Source organism: Oncorhynchus gorbuscha, unplaced genomic scaffold, assembly GCF_021184085.1.
Source record: "Oncorhynchus gorbuscha isolate QuinsamMale2020 ecotype Even-year unplaced genomic scaffold, OgorEven_v1.0 Un_scaffold_5899, whole genome shotgun sequence".
Taxonomy (NCBI): domain Eukaryota; kingdom Metazoa; phylum Chordata; class Actinopteri; order Salmoniformes; family Salmonidae; genus Oncorhynchus; species Oncorhynchus gorbuscha.
In genome coordinates, this window is record NW_025749609.1 from 1 (window position 1) to 11,594 (window position 11,594).

The window sequence follows — 11,594 nt, forward strand, 5'->3', positions numbered from 1 at the left end:
CCTCTCCTCTCCTTCATTTCCCCTCTCTCCTCTCCTCTACTCTCCCCTCTCTCCTCTCCTCTCCTCCATTTCCCCCCTCTCCTCTCCTCTCCTCTCCTCTCCTCTCCTCTCCTCTCCTCTCCTCTCCTCTCCTCTCCTCTCCTCTCCTCCATTTCCTCTCCTCTCCTCTCCTCCATTTCCTCTCCTCTCCTCTCCTCTCCCCTCCTCTCCTCTCCTCTCCTCCATTTCCCCTCTCTTCTCTCCTCCATTTCCCCTCTCTTTCCTCTCCTCCATTTCCCCTGTCTCACCTCTCCTCTCCTCTCCTCCATTTCCCCTCTCTTCTCTCCTCTATATTGCCCCTTAGTCCAACCTCCCTCTCCTCCATTTCTCCTCTCTCCTCTCCTCCATTTCCCCTCTCTTTCCTCTCCTCCATTTCCCCTGTCTCTCCTCTCCTCTCCTCTCCTCCATTTCCCCTCTCTTCTCTCCTCTACTCTCCTCCATTTCCCCTCTCTTCTCTCCTCTATATTGCCCCTTAGTCCAACCTCCCTCTCCTCCATTTCTCCTCTCTCCTCTCCTCCATTTCCCCTCTCTTTCCTCTCCTCCATTTCCCCTGTCTCTCCTCTCCTCCCCTCTCCTCCATTTCCCCTCTCTCCTCTCCTCTCCTCCATTTCTCCTCTCCTCTCCTCTCCTCCATTTCCCCCTCTCCTCTCCTCTCCTCTCCTCTCCTCTCCTCTCCTCTCCTCTCCTCTCCTCGCCTCTCCTCTCCTCTCCTCTCCTCCATTTCCCCTTTCTCCTCTCCTCTCCTCTCCTCTCCTCTCCTCTCCTCTCCTCCATTCCCCTCTCTTCTCTCCTCTATATTCTCCCTTAGTCCAACCTCCCTCTCCTCCATTTCTCCTCTCTCCTCTCCTCCATTTCCCCTCTCTTTCCTCTCCTCCATTTCCCCTCTCTCCTCCCCTCTCCTCTCCTCTCCTCCATTTCTCCTCTCTCCTCTCCTCCATTTCCCCTCTCTTTCTCCCCCTCATTTCTCCTCTCCTCTCCTCTCCTCTCCTCTCCTCTCCTCTCCTCTCCTCTCCTCCTCTCCTCTCCTCTCCTCTCTCTCCTCCTCTCCTCTCCTCTCCTCTCCTCTCCTCTCCTCTCCTCTCTTCTCTTCTCTTCTCTTCTCCTCTCTTCTCTTCTCCTCCATTTCTCCTCTCCTCTCCTCTCCTCTCCTCTCCTCTCCTCTCCTCTCCTCTCCTCTCCTCTCCTCTCCTCTCCTCTCCTCTCCTCTCCTCTCCTCCATTTCCCCCCTCTTCTCTCCTCTATATTTTCCCTTAGTCCAATCTCCCTCTCCTCCATTTCTCCTCTCTCCTCTCCTCCATTTCCCCTCTCTCTCCTCTCCTCCATTTCCCCTCTCTTTCCTCTCCTCCATTTCCCCTCTCTCTCCTCTCCTCTCCTCCATTTCCTCTCCTCTCCTCTCCTCTCCTCCATTTCCCCTCTCTTCTCTCCTCTATATTCTCCCTTAGTCCAACCTCCCTCTCCTCCATTTCTCCTCTCTCCTCTCCTCCATTTCCCCTCTCTCTCCTCTCCTCCCCCTCTCTCCTCATTTGTTTGTCAGTATAAGTGGCCCAATACATCTCCATCTGGATCCAGGGGTGGTTCACTGGGACAGAGAACTGTTGAGGAATGTTCTAGTGCCCTCGTCAATTCATTGGTATATATATATATTGAAGAGGGTGGGGCTCAAGCTGCATCCCTGTCTAGTACCCTCGTCAATTCATTGGTATATATATATATTGAAGAGGGTGGGGCTCAAGCTGCATCCCTGTCTAGTACCCTCGTCAATTCATTGGTATATATATATTGAAGAGGGTGGGGCTCAAGCTGCATCCCTGTCTAGTGACCTCGTCAATTCATTGGTATATATATATTGAAGAGGGTGGGGCTCAAGCTGCATCCCTGTCTAGTGACCTCGTCAATTCATTGGTATATATATATTGAAGAGGGTGGGGCTCAAGCTGCATCCTGTCTAGTGACCTCGTCAATTCATTGGTATATATATATGTGTTGAAGAGGGTGGGGCTCAAGCTGCACCCTGTCTAGTGACCTCGTCAATTCATTGGTATATATATGTTGAAGAGGGTGGGGCTCAAGCTGCATCCCTGTCTCACCCCACGGCCCTGTGGGAAGAAATGTGTGCTTTTTTTGCCTATTTTAACCGCACACTTGTTGTTTGTGTACATGTTTTTCCCCCCAACACCACTTTCCATCAGTTTGTATAGAAGACCCTCATGTCAAATTGAGTCAAAAGCTTGTTTGTTTGTTTATTAATTAGGGTTTGCAGGGTGAATACGTGGTCTGTCGTACGGTAATTTGGTAAAAAGCCAATTTGACATGTGCTCAGTACATTGTTTTCACTGAGGAAATGTACGAGTGTGCTGTTAATGATAATGCAGAGGATTTTCCCAAGGTTGCTGTTGACACATATCTCTCTCGCTCTCTCTCTCTGTGTCTCTCTCGCTCTCTCTCTCTGTGTCTCTCTCGCTCTCTCTCTCTGTGTGTCTCTCTCTCTCGCTCTCTCTCTCTCTGTGTCTCTCTCTCTCGCTCTCTCTCTCTCTGTCTCTCTCTCGCTCTCTGTGTGTCTCTCGCTCTCTCTCTGTGTGTCTCTGTGTCTCGCTCTCTCTCTGTGTCTCGCTCTCTCTCTGTGTGTCTCTCTCTCTCTCTCTCTCTCTCTCTCTCTCTCTCTCTCTCTCTCTCTCTCTCTCTCTCTCTCTCTCTCTCTGTGTGTGTCTCTCTCGCTCTCTCTCTGTGTGTGTCTCTCTCGCTCTCTCTCTGTGTGTCTCTCTCGCTCTCTCTCTGTGTGTCTCTCACTCTCGCTCTCTCTCTCTGTGTGTCTCTCTCGCTCTCTCTCTCTGTGTCTCGCTCTCTCTCTCTGTGTGTCTCTCTCTCTCGCTCTCTCTCTCTGTGTGTCTCTCTCGCTCTCTCTCTCTGTGTCTCTCTCTCTCTACTCCTGTCTCTAATCTAAGGTGTCTGGTCTTTATTCAAGCTCTAGTTAATATTGTTCTGTTGTCTTCATGTCTCCTGTTATGTCTTCATGTCTCCTGTTATGTCTACACCTATAGGGAGTCATTAGGGACCCAGCCTGTGTCTGTTGTCACCAGCTAACAGGGCTTCCCCTGCTGTTATGTCTACACCTAGGCAGTCATTAGGGACCCAGCCTGTGTCTGTTGTCACCAGCTAGCAGGGCTTCCCCCTGCTGTTATGTCTACACCTATAGGCAGTCATTAGGGACCCAGCCTGTGTCTGTTGTCACCAGCTAGCAGGGCTTCCCCCTGCTGTTATGTCTACACCTATAGGCAGTCATTAGGGACCCAGCCTGTGTCTGTTGTCACCAGCTAGCAGGGCTTCCCCCTGCTGTTATGTCTACACCTATAGGCAGTCATTAGGGACCCAGCCTGTGTCTGTTGTCACCAGCTAGCAGGGCTTCCCCTGCTGTTATGTCTACACCTATAGGCAGTCATTGGGGACCCAGCCTGTGTCTGTTGTCACCAGCTAGCAGGGCTTCCCCCTGCTGTTATGTCATGATGTGATTCAGTCTACTTCCTTCCTGTGACTAACCCCTCTCTGTCACCCCAGGCTCTGCCCGCCACACCCCTCCCATTGCTCAGGAATGTACTCTCCCTACCTGCTCCTGACTAGAGGGCATTTCCAACTCACTCAAAAATGGGGGGGTGGAATATTTCCCTCTAGTTCCTAACTTCTGGGGCTTTGCAGATAAATGCTGTTGATATGTGTATTTTGCTGTGCTGGTGGGGTTGGCCGAGAGAAATGCTTTATTTGTGTGTTGTGTCTTTGATTGTCAGTCTTAAAGGACCTGTGTCAGAGGAGAGAAGAGACTCTTGTTTTGGAGGAAGTCAGGGCTTTATGAGGAGATAAGAGAGAACGACAGGAAGGAGAAGTGGAGACATGACAACAGAGAGACTGAGGGACTTGGTCTGGTTCTGGTTCTGGTCAGCTGAAGGAGAAGTGACAACAGAGAGACAGAGGGACTTGGTCTGGTTCTGGTCAGCTGAAGGGAAGTCTGGTTCTGGTCAGCTGAAGGAGAAGTGACAACAGAGAGACAGAGGGACTTGGTCTGGTTCTGGTCATCTGAAGGAGAAGTGACAACAGAGAGACTGAGGACTGGTTCTGGTTCTGGTCATCTGAAGGAGAAGTGACAACAGAGACTGAGGGACTGGTTCTGGTTCTGGTCAGCTGAAGGAGAAGTGACAACAGAGAGACTTGTTCTGGTTCTGGTCAGCTGAAGGAGAAGTGACAACAGAGACAGTGAGGGACTGGTTCTGGTCAGCTGAAGGAGAAGTGACAACAGAGAGACCTGGTCTGCATTGTAGTCAAGGTCATCTCTACAACTCTCAGTGATCTCCATATGAAGCTTCCCTCTGTCCTATAAGGCCCCAGGTCGTAGCTGAGGAGACACACAGAGATCCAGACTGACACACAGAGATCAGACTGAGGAGACACACAGAGATCCAGACTGAGAGACACAGAGATCCAGACTGAGGAGACACACAGAGATCCAGACTGAGGAGACACACAGAGATCCAGACTGAGGAGACACACAGAGATCCAGACTGAGGAGACACACCCCGCACCAGAGATCCAGACTGAGGAGACACACAGAGATCCAGACTGAGGAGACACACAGAGATCCAGACTGAGGAGACACACAGAGATCCAGACTGAGGAGACACACAGAGATCCAGACTGGAGACACACAGAGATCCAGACTGAGGAGACACACAGAGACCAGACTGAGGAGCACACAGAGATCCAGCCCCGCCCCTCCACTCTAACCACTAGTCTACCTGCCGTCCCTCCACTCTAACCACTAGGCTACCCTGCCGCCCCTCCACTCTAACCACTAGTCTACCTGCCCCTCCACTCTAACCACTAGGCTACCTGCCGCCCCCTCCACTCTAACCACTAGGCTACCTGCCGTCCCTCCACCCCTCCACTCTAACCACTAGTCTACCTGCCGTCCCTCCACTAACCACTAACTCCACTAGACTACCTGCCACCCCTCCACTCTAACCACTAGTCTACCCTGCCGCCCCTCCACTCTAACCACTAGTCTACCTGCCGCCCCTCCCTCTAACCACTAGTCTACCTGCCGCCCTCCACTCTAACCACTAGTCTACCTGCCGTCCCTCCACTCTAACCACTAGTCTACTTGCCGCCCCTCCACTCTAACCACTAGTCTACCCTCCCATCCCTCCACTCTAACCACTAGTCTACCTGCCTCCCCTCCCTCTAACCACTAGTCTACCTGCCGCCCCTCCACTCTAACCACTAGTCTACCTGCAGAGTGTGTGACGGTCCATTCTGATTGTCCTCAGTTAAAGGAGGTTCTCCAATAGAAACACCCTGCTGATCTTTATGTTCTACAAAGATGTTTAAATGTTTCAGGTCATCACAATGACACATGTGGGCTAACTGTTGTGTGTGTGAGTTGGTCTAACTGTTGTGTGTGTGTTGGGCTAACTGTTGTGTGTGTGAGTTGGGCTAACTGTTGTGTGTGTGTTGGTCTAACTGTTGTGTGTGAGTTGGGCTAACTGTTGTGTGTGTGTGTGAGTTGGGCTAACTGTTGTGTGTGTGTGTGTGTGTGTGAGTTGGGCTAACTGTTGTGTGTGTGTGAGTTGGGCTAACTGTTGTGTGTGTGTGAGTTGGGCTAACTGTTGTGTGTGTGTGTTGGTCTAACTGTTGTGTGTGTGTGTTGGTCTAACTGTTGTGTGTGTGTGAGTTGGTCTAACTGTTGTGTGTGTGTGAGTTGGGCTAACTGTTGTGTGTGTGTGAGTTGGTCTAACTGTTGTGTGTGTGTGAGTTGGTCTAACTGTGTGTGAGTTGGTCTAACTGTGTGAGTTGGTCTAACTGTGTGTGTGTGTGAGTTGGTCTAACTGTTGTGTGTGTGTGAGTTGGGCTAACTGTGTGTGTGTGTGAGTTGGTCTAACTGTGTGTGTGTGTGTGTGAGTTGGTCTAACTGTTGTGTGTGAGTTGGTCTAACTGTTGTGTGTGTGTGTTGGTCTAACTGTTGTGTGTGTGAGTTGGTCTAACTGTAGTGTGTGTGTGTGAGAGTTGGGCTAACTGTTGTGTGTGAGTTGGTCTAACTGTGTGTGTTGGTCTAACTGTGTGTGTGTGTGAGTTGGGCTAACTGTTGTGTGTGAGTTGGTCTAACTGTAGTGTGTGTGTGTGTGAGTTGGGCTAACTGTTGTGTGTGAGTTGGTCTAACTGTAGTGTGTGTGTGTGTGAGTTGGGCTAACTGTTGTGTGTGAGTTGGGCTAACTGTTGTGTGTGTGTGTGAGTTGGGCTAACTGTTGTGTGTGAGTTGGTCTAACTGTTGTGTGTGTGAAACAGAGTATGGCTGTAGTTGGGCTAACTGTTGTGTGTGTGAGTTGGTCTAACTGTAGGGGAAACAGAGTATGGCTGTACAGTATAACGTGAGTTGGTCTAACTGTAGGGGAAACAGAGTATGGCTGTACAGTATAACGTGAGTTGGTCTAACTGTAGTGTGTGTGAGTTGGTCTAACTGTAGGGGGAAACAGAGTATGGCTGTACAGTATAACGTGAGGACAATGCAGTGTCCTGTAATACTGGACTACAGTAGAGCTAGAGGCCATGATGTCATGTTGTAGTCATCGACCCGGGCTTCATCCCAGGCTTCCCTCACAATGCACTCAGTCAGTGTCTGCTGCTGGAGCCCTGAGCTAATGCTTCCTTAACCACACACACACGCGCGCCACACACACACGCGCGCCACACACACACGCGCGCCACACACACACGCGCGCCACACACACACGCGCGCCACACACACACGCGCGCCACACACACACACACACACACACACACACACACACACACACACACACACACACACACACACACACACACACACACACACACACACACACACACACACACACACACACACACACACACACACACACACACACACACAACGGACAAGGAAGCAGATAGATAGATAGACACGGTAGAGTACACACACTCTGCTCTGTCACTCAGACCAGCTCATCCAATCAAATCTCTATCTCTCATTCCTCAACTCAATCAACACATCCACCCCATGTCAATCAATTCAACTGGTGATCCAATGAGATGTCAGCCTGCTCTGTCAGTCCATGTCAGTGATGACCACAGTGTACAGTAGTACCACAGGCTCTGACTAGCATCAACTAAAGACACGAGGGGAATATTTGCTTTTCTTCAGAGAGGAACGGTCAACAATACAATCACATCTTTCTTCTACAGTTCAAAATCAGAAGTTTGATTTTGGTGAAAGATAGTCCTCTGAGTGAAGAGAGTCTTTACTAGCTGTCCTCTGAGTCACGAGTCTCTCCTAGCTGTCGTCTGAGTGAAGAGAGTCTATCCTAGCTGTCCTCTGAGTCACGAGTCTATCCTAGCTGTCGTCTGAGTCAAGGGACTCTATCCTAGCTGTCCTCTGAGTCACGAGAGTCTATCCTAGCTGTCGTCTGAGTCAAGGGACTCTTTCCTAGCTGTCGTCTGAGTCAAGGGACTCTATCTTAGCTGTCGTCTGAGTCAAGAGAGTCTATCCTAGCTGAAAGTGTCTTGTTTCTACTGTGCAAGGAAAAGTTGTATTGGACTGAGGAACTACTGTACTGTCTTCTAAAGGAGCCTGCCTCTATCTGTCCTGCTGGAAGTCTAAAGGACTGTCTTTCTCTCTGTGTGTCCCTCCAGAGATGCCGTAGAGAAGTCTAAAGGACTATCTCTCTCTCTGTGTGTCCCTCCAGAGATGCCGTAGAAGTCTTTAGGACTGTCTCTCTCTCTGTGTGTCCCTCCAGAGATGCCGTAGAGAAGTCTAAAAAGGACTATCTCTCTCTCTGTGTGTCCCTCCAGAGATGCCGTAGAGAAGTCTAAAGGAGCCTGCCTCTATCTGTCCTGCTGGAAGTCTAAAGGACTGTCTCTCTCTGTGTGTCCCTCCAGAGATGCCGTAGAGGTTGTGGCTGGTCTGTACGATCAGGTGGATGAGCTGGTTCACAAGCTGGTGATGCTGTCCAACCAACGCACTCAGGAACTGGACTTTATCATGGAGTTCAAGAGTCTGGAGCAGGGATTCAAGGAGGTGAGAGGGGCTGGGTGTTCGGGCTGGGGTATAGGGCTCGGTATAGGGCTGGGGTATAGGGCTGGGTGTTAGTGCTGGGGTATAGGGCTGGGTAAGGGCTGGGAATAGGGCTGTATAGGGTACAGGGCTGGGGAATAGGGCTGGGGTATAGGGGCTGGGGTACAGGGCTGGGGTATAGGGCTGGGGTATAGGGCTGGGGTATAGGGCTGGGGTACAGGGCTGGGGTACAGGGTTGGGGTATAGGGTTGGGGTATAGGGCTGGGGTATAGGGCTGGGTGTTAGGGGATAGGGGCTGGGTATAGGGATGGGGTATAGGGCTGGGTATACGGTTGGGGTATTTGGCTGGGTATAGGGCTGGGGTACAGGGCTGGGGTATAGGGCTGGGGTATAGGGTTGGGGTATAGGGTTGGGTACAGGGCTGGGGTATAGGGCTGGGTGTTAGAGCTGGGTGTTAGGGCTGGGGTATAGGGCTGGGTGTTAGAGCTGGGTGTTAGGGCTGGGTGTTAGGGCTAGGGTATAGGGCTGGGGTATAGGGCTGGGTGTTAGGGCTAGGGTATAGGGCTGGGTGTTAGGGCTATGGTATAGGGCTGGGAATAGGGCTGGGTGTTACGGCTGGGGTATAGGGCTGGGTATAGGGATGGGTGTTAGGGGCTGGGGTATAGGGCTGGGGTATAGGGCTGGGAATAGGGCTGGGTATAGGGCTGGTTATAGGGCTGGTTATAGGGCTGGGGTATAGGGATGGATATAGGGATGGGGTATAGGGATGGGGTATAGGGTATAGGGCTGGGTGTTAGGGCTAGGGCTGGGTATAGGGATGGGGTATAGGGTATAGGGCTGGGTGTTAGGGCTGGGTATAGGGCTGGGGTATAGAGCTGGGTATAGGGCTGGGTGTTAGGGGCTGGGTATAGGGCTGGGTATAGGGATGGGGTATAGGGATGGGGTATAGGGCTGGGTATAGGTCTGGGGTATAGGGCTGGGTATAGGGCTGGGTATAGGTCTGGGGTATAGGGCTGGGTATAGGGCTGGATATAGGTCTGGGGTATAGGGCTGGGTAAACGGATGGGGTATAGGGCTGGGTATAGGGCTGTGGCTGGGTATAGGGCTGGGTATAGGGCTGGGTATAGGGATGAGGTATAGGGATGGGGTATAGGGATGGGGTATAGGGCTGGGTATAGGGATGGGGTATAGGGCTGGGTATAGGGCTAGGTATAGGGCTGGGGTATAGAGATGGGGTATAGGGCTGGGTGTTAGGGGATAGGGCTGGGTGTTAGGGCTGGGTATAGGGCTGGGTATAGGGCTGGGTATAGGGCTGGGTATAGGGCTGGGTGTTAGGGCTGGGTGTTAGGGGATAGGGGATAGGGCTGGGTGTTAGGGCTGGGTATAGGGCTGGGTATAGGGCTGGGTGTTAGGGCTGGGTATAGGGCTGTGTTAGGGCTGGGTATAGGGCTGGGGTATAGGGCTGGGGTATAGGGCTGGGTATAGGGGGCTGGGTGTTAGGGGATAGGGGCTGGGACTCCAACATCTTCTGACATAAGAACAGTCCCAAAATAAACATTTGTTATCAGTAGATAGATCTGTGTACCGGTATAATAAAAGTAGGAGAGAGTCGTCTGAGAACGGAGACCTGGAGGAGTAGAGGGAATAGTAACATATTGACCTTCTATTCATGACCCCGTTCCTAAGGATTTGTGTGTGTGTGTGTGTGTGTGTGTGTGTGTGTGTGTGTGTGTGTGTGTGTGTGTGTGTGTGTGTGTGTGTGTGTGTGTGTGTGTGTGTGTGTGTGTGTGTGTGTGTGTGTGTGTGTGTGTGTGTGTGTGTGCGTACGTGCAGGTGAGTGACTGGATTGAGGAGGTTGGAGAGTCGTCTGAGAACGCTCGGAGAGCTGGAGGATTCTCTGGAGCAGCTGCACAGGAAACAGACCCTCTTCAGAGATTTCTACACTGCTGCTTACGTAGGTACCTCTGACTGACTGGCTGGCTGGTTGGCTGACTGACTGACTGGCTGGCTGGCTGGCTGACTGACTGGCTGGCTGACTGGCTGACTGACTGACTGGCTGGCTGACTGGCTGTCTCTCTCTCCTTCTACACTGCTGCCTACATAGGTACCTCTGACTGACTGACTGACTGGTTGGCTGACTGACTGGTTGACTGGCTGGCTGACTGGCTGGCTGACTGGCTGGCTGGCTGGCTGACTGGCTGTCTGACTGGCTGGCTGTCTGACTGGCTGACTGACTGGCTGACTGGCTGTCTCTCTCTACACTGCTGCTTACGTAGGTACCTCTGACTGACTGACTGATTGACTGACTGACTGGCTGACTGGCTGACTGTCTCTCTCTCCTTCTACACTGCTGCTTACGTAGGTACCTCTGACTGACTGATTGACTGACTGACTGGCTGACTGACTGTCTGACTGTCTGACTGGCTGGCTGACTGTCTGACTGGCTGACTGACTGTCTGACTGGCTGGCTGACTGGCTGTCTGACTGACTGACTGGTCGACTGACTGGCTGACTGACTGACTGACTGTCTGACTGGCTGGCTGACTGGCTGTCTGACTGACTGACTGGTCGACTGACTGGCTGTCTGACTGACATCCACGGTTACATGTATCACTTCATAATGTAGACTATGGGATCGTGCACAGACACAATGCACACAAACACTAAATACTACCTCCATGCTAGCTAACAACCACATTATAATGGCCATGCTAGCTAACAACCACATTATAATGGCCATGCTAGCTAACAACCACATTATAATGGCCATGCTAGCTAACAACCACATTATAATGGCCATGCTAGCTAACAACCACATTATAATGGCCATGCTAGCTAACAAACACATTATAATGGCCATGCTAGCTAACAACCACATTATAATGGCCATGCTAGCTAACAACCACATTATAATGGCCATGCTAGCTAACAACCACATTATAATGGCCATGTAGCTAACAACCACATTATAATGGCCATGCTAGCTAACAACCACATTATAATGCTAACAACCACATTATAATGGCCATGCTAGCTAACAACCACATTATAATGGCCATGCTAGCTAACAACCACATTATAATGGCCATGCTAGCTAACAACCACATTATAATGGCCATGCTAGCTAACAACCACATTATAATGACCATGCTAGCTAACAACCACATTATAATGGCCATGCTAACAACCACATTATAATGGCCCATGCTAGCTAACAACCACATTATAATGGCCATGCTAGCTAACAACCACATTATAATGGCTAACTAACAACCACATTATAATGGCCATGCTAGCTAACAACCACATTATAATGGCCATGCTAGCTAACAACCACATTATAATGGCCATGCTAGCTAACAACCACATATATAATGGCCATTATAATGCTAGCTAACAACCACATTATAATGGCCATGCTAGCTAACAACCACATTATTATAATGGCATTATAATATGTGCTAGCTACCACATAATGGCCAAG

General features: G+C 50.8%; 1 long non-coding RNA gene across 1 annotated transcript; it reads left to right on the forward strand.

Moving 5' to 3' along the window:
- Nucleotides 1–4,284: 4,284 nt before the first annotated feature.
- On the forward strand, nucleotides 4,285–9,973 carry LOC124029247. The gene is made up of 3 exons (XR_006837747.1): nucleotides 4,285–4,351; nucleotides 7,975–8,113; nucleotides 9,944–9,973. It is a non-coding gene; the product is annotated as an uncharacterized LOC124029247 (long non-coding RNA).
- Nucleotides 9,974–11,594: the final 1,621 nt, after the last annotated feature.